The sequence below is a fragment of the Portunus trituberculatus genome, chromosome 15, assembly GCF_017591435.1.
Source record: "Portunus trituberculatus isolate SZX2019 chromosome 15, ASM1759143v1, whole genome shotgun sequence".
In the NCBI taxonomy this organism is placed as follows: Eukaryota; Metazoa; Arthropoda; class Malacostraca; order Decapoda; family Portunidae; genus Portunus; species Portunus trituberculatus.
Genome location: NC_059269.1, coordinates 8,271,129 through 8,277,010, shown reverse-complemented (window position 1 = coordinate 8,277,010; position 5,882 = coordinate 8,271,129).

Genomic DNA, 5,882 nt, shown 5'->3' with positions numbered 1-5,882 from the left:
CTTTCTTTATTTTCATTAATTTTGGGGGAAATTTTGTTGTTGTTTTATTAATTTATTAATTTTTCTAGCTTGTGGTTTTGCCAAATTTTGGTTTAGTTTCTCTTTTCTTTCTTTTTTTAATGATGACATTTTAATTTTTGTCTCTTAAATCTTAATGATTTGATACAGTTTATGTTGGGGATTGATAAAGAGAAGACTGTGGCCATTAATCTTCTGACCTCCATACAACCTTCTTAATGTCAATAAAATGGCCTAATCTTAACCAAACTGTCTTAAAATGCCCTCAAAACATGCCAAGTTGTCTTAAAATACCATTCTACACACTTCCAAAACACCCCACACATACCCAAACCACTTAAAACATTCAAAACTAACCCAAAACACACTCAAAGCACTATATCTACAACACCTCAAAATGTGCAACACACACACAACACTCACTAGAAACATCCACTATATGCCAAAATCATCCCCACACATATACAAATCACACTCAAAACTAACTAGAATTCCATGCAAAACTGAATAATGTCCCAAAACACACATTAAACTCAGTAGAAACATCCAATATACACCGAAATCACCCCCACACACCCAAACACACAAACCACTTACAGCACTCAAAACTAACCCAAAACACACTAAAAAAACCATGCAACATCTTAAAATGCACCAAAACACACCAAAAATTCAGTAGAAACACCCAATATATATAAAAAAATCACCCCCACACACCCAAACCACTTACAACATTCAATATCATCCCCTTACCTTACCTTACCGCGGTGCCGTGTCTAATTGACGTTGGCGACAATGGAGTACCAGATTCTTCTGTTCCCAGCCAATTCTACGACTTCCTCCATCCTCTCTCTTCCCACCATCTTGATTGCATCCATATATTTCATTCTCTGTCTTTCTCTTACTCTTCTTCCCTCGATCATCCCCAAGAGGCAGTCTCTCTCTAGGCCATCCCCTCTCAAAACATGCCCAAGATACCCGAGTTGTCTTCTTCTCACTGTAGTCATTAACTCTCTTGCCGTGCCGGCCATCTGCAATACCTCCTGATTTGTTCTCCTTGCTACCCACGGGATCCTCATCATTCTTTTAATGAACCACATCTCTGTTGCCTCCAGCCTCTTCTTCATTTCTCTACTAATGGTCCAAGTTTCACAACCGTATAATAGTACTGACCATATGTAACACTTTAAGATTCTTAACTGGATCTCACTACTCAAATTCAGGTTTGTTAGTATCCCTCTCATTTGTTCAAAGTTAGCTTTTACCATTCCAATTCTTGATCTTATTTCTGCATCACATCTACCATCTTCTTCCACCAAACTTCCCAAATATCTAAATAATTGAACTTGCTTCACTGCTTGAGCACCTATTCTCACATTCACTATTAATTGATCCTTTTTCTTGTTCACTCCCATCACCTCTGTTTTACCGATGTTAATCCTCAATCCAACTTCTCTACATTCTACATTCAATCGATCCACCAATCTTTGTAACTTTTCCTCAGTGTCTGCAATCAACACTGTATCATCAGCATATCTAATGTTGTTTATATTCATTCCTCCCACCTTAATGCCTTCCAGATCGGTCATTTCATCCATGACAGCCAGTGTATAGAGTGAGAACAAGTCTGGTGACAACACACATCCCTGTCTCACTCCTCTTTCTATTTTAATCCAATCACTTTTATCATCTCCAATTCTCACCATAGCTCTCTGCCCCCAATACAGATTTGTCATAATCCTTATATCAACATTATCGACACCTAACCTTCGCAGCCTCTCCACCAATACCTCGTGCCATATCATATCAAAAGCCTTTTCAAAATCTACAAAACACATAAATAGGTCTTTCTGTTTCTCTATGGCTCTCTCTATAATTGTTTGTAATACAAAGATTGCGTTCCGAGTTCCTTTACCTTTTCTAAAACCAAACTGCGCTCTGTCCATCGTTTCCTCTACTTTTCTCCTCAACCTCTCATCTATCACCCTTAGTACGATCTTCGCTACCTGACTCTTAATAGCCTACTTATTGTCCGATGCCTACCCCACTCTACTGTTCCTTCCCTTTTCGGTATAACAATGAATTCAGACTCCTCCATTCTCTTAGGTATAATACCTGTTTCATATATTATATTTGCTAATTCTGTGATCTTCTCTATAGCAAAATCCCCAGCAGCCTCCACCATCCCAACCACCACGCCATCACTCCCCTCTGTCTTCCTCCATTTCATCCCCCTTACAGCCTTCTCCACTTCACATTTCAGTATCGAAGGCCCTGGTTCGATTTCCCCAAACTCTGGTCTCTCTCCTCTCGTATCTCCATACAGTTCGTCAACGTACTCTTCCCACCTCTTTAAAACTTCTGCTCTTTCTGTCAAGATGTTGTCATTTTTGTCTTTTACTATTGTACTCCCTGGTTGTTCTCCTTTGTTATCATCCCCTACCACACTCAAAAAGCCATGCAACACTTCAAAACGCTCCCAAAACACGCTCAAAACACCCAAATGCTCACACACACCTCCAAACCACACTCAAGTTATGTAAAGTATACCTAAAAGATCTAACACACTGAAAACACACGAAACGCACCCAAAACATACTTATAATACCCAAACACCCTGCAATGCAACACTACTGAACACACTTAAAATACCCCAAATATACCCCAAAACTAACAGTATGTATTATAAAGATTAAAAGGGACACTTATCTAAATATTACACATTGGCTCCTCCTATTCTGCCTCTATTTCTTATTTCTTCATCGTCCTCCTTGGTTCCTCCTTCTTCCTTCCATTGCTTCCATCTATACACGTCTGACCCTAGAAACATAAAAAACACTAGATATTAGACAAAATATTGAGGAATGAAGTGTGACTTTAGTATTGTGTCTTGGCGGCTGCTCCTCTTCCTCCTCCTTTTCTCCTTTCTTCCTTTATTTTTCTTTCTTCCTCCTTCTGCTACCAATATCTACACACCTGAACCTAGAAACACATGAAAACACGCAGAAATCACTAGATATTAGACAAAATGATGACTAACTGCGGGTTTGGGAAAGAAGCGCCAGCCTGGGGCTTTGGTAAGTCACCACCTGGGCTGTGGTCATCAGAGAGAACGAGAACGGGGGTGACTCGGCTAAATTACGTAAAAATTTTGATTTAAAAAACGACTTATAAAAAATTAAGCCACGGCCGAATGCATGATATTTTACGACGTGATAAATATTTAAACTAATTTTTAAAATATCAAAATATCTCCAGCTTAACTACTTTTTAAAAAATGTCCAAATTAATTACGTTAAAAGTATAAAAAATATTTTCAACAATACTTACCTACAACGTACTGGAAAGTCAAGACATTTTCACTTGCCGAGTATTTTATCACATTTTACGGAGTCTGAGCTATCTTTTAAGGCATTCTTCAGCGATTTAGATCGAGAAACAGAAACGCGAGGAAATAAAATAAAGAAAACTAAAAACTTTTTTTCAACAGCACCAAACACCATTTCAAAGTCCACATATTTCACTCAATAGGCTGATTTCACACTTAAAAGACAATAGGCGATTCTTTGATACCATAAAAGCCCACTTATAGGTTGAAATAAGAAAAAATAAAAAGGGAAATTGAAATCTTTGACCGTTAAAAGCCTTTAACATACGCCATAAAACACCACTAAACGCTACATATTTACTAAAGAAAGGCGTGAAACACACTTCAAACACAACGAAACATTTATAGAAACCATAAAAACATACCATGGAAGCGTAATATTACCGTTAGGAAATATTTGAAGAAAAGTATTTAACCCCACTGGCTGCTACGGGAGGGAGGGTGATGGCTGGGGGACCACAGGAGGAGGTGGCCCGAAGGCAACACCGAAAACAGCGGTGGCGGAGCTCCATATGTTGCCTTTATCATCTCACGAAGCCAAAATTAAGCCATAAGGAACTTTTGACCAGGGGAAATGAAATGTTAGGCTGGTGGTTGCATTCTGACACAGGTTTGGTGTACGATAAGCGAAGGAAGCAAATATCAGCTGATAATACGGAAGCTTTGCGCTTATAATGGTCGTTATACCTATCACCTTTTAATATTTGCATATTGTTTTCACTCATATGTAAAGGAAACCTAGAAATTAGTGAATGACCTTATAAATACCTTTAATTGACGAAGATAAGGCAGTGTGGAGGGTTGTGGGGAAGGCTTGCACTGCTTGTCTTGCCGCTTGGTGCTTGGTGCTGCTTGCAAAACTGCCACTTGTGTTTGTGTGTGTGTGTGTTTGGGTATCTATAGTCATGTTTTGAATGAGTTTGGGGGTGATTTGAGTGAATGTGTTTAAGAGTGTTTTGGATACATAAGAGTGTCTTTTGGGTATTTATGGCTGTGTGTGTGTGTGTGTGTGTGTGTGTGTGTGTGTGTGTGTGTGTGTGTAGGTGGGTGTGGGTGCGGATGGTTCAGAATAACCCACCGCCACCCCCACCACTAACAACTACTGCCGCTTCATACCGTAACAGAAGGTTGTCTGTGAATGCAGTACGTGTGTATAAATGTTTATGATAACTATCTGTTACTAAATCTGTTATTAATGAGACACGATATTTATACAAATACCACATGTCGAATTATTGGTTATTGTGACATCTTTCTCTTCGTTATCGTGTCCAGCTATGGTTATTTGTCGAAGCAGGAAATCTTAAATTGTATCCAGTTGAACAACGAGTGTTTGCAACTCCCGCGGACAAGAAACGAGGTGTTTAAAAGGCAGACTATATTAATTCTTTCACTCTATTTCTATCTCCTCTTGATATACAAATATTTTTGACAATAAACCAGAATGGAGTGATGATAGTGCTGCGACCCTCCTTCAGCTTCTTCTTCAGGGAGGGGACGCCTCACAATCTTCTCGGGATTCGGGGCGTGTGTCGGGGAGAAGGACTTTACCTGGGTGGCGCGGCGCGGCTGGGGTGGAGAGGCGGGCAGATCGCTCTCTCAGGCCTGGCTGTCTGCTGCTATAGCACAGGGAAAATGTATATATTCCTGTACCTATTGTTGCGAAGGTGTATTGCAGCAGCCTCCCAGATATGTATGTGTGCCTGTGTGAGTGTGGAGCAGCGTCATAAGAGAGTACATATGGGTAATACATATGAGAACATATGTGCAGACTTTAGCGAGAGGGTGAGCGAGGTGTTGGTTGCTCGTATTTATGAAACTGTCACACGTTAATGGAAGGGACGCTGAGCTAGGCCGCCATGATGGAAGAGATGTGACTCCGGAGGTCACGGGGAGATAAGAGTGTGTGTGTGTGTGTGTATGTGTGTATGGGTGAGGGCACTGGCCAGCCCTGGGATAATTGTCATACGGTACCGTGTAAATAAATGCATGCATGTGTGAATTACTTGTAGCCAGCATTATTAGGGATATATTGGTAATTAGCGGTTAAGGTAGATAGCGTTATCTAAGAAGCTGAAATAGACTCGTAAGGACATTGCCTGGTAGGTGCGACGGCACAGGAGGCGTGGTTTGTGGGGCACTGTGTGACACCGATGAGGACAGAGGACTAGGAGTGTAGCGAGAGACTTCGAAGAAACAAGTCGTGCTCTGGGGAGCAGTCAGAGAGTGAACGAGAGACAGAGAGACGGTGAAGTGCCTGACGAACTAACAAAGTGTTACCCGTACTGTACTTTGTTGCCGCTTTCCCGGTGTGTGGAGTGTGTTGTGGTCTCAGTCCTACGCGAAGATCGGTCTGTGAGCTCCTGGAGCTCGTTCTGTAATCAGTGTTGCCCGATTTTCCTCATGAAAAGTAGCAGAAGTACGCTTGAAAAGTAGCGGATTTCACAAAGGTGTAGCCCAATACAAAAAAACTACT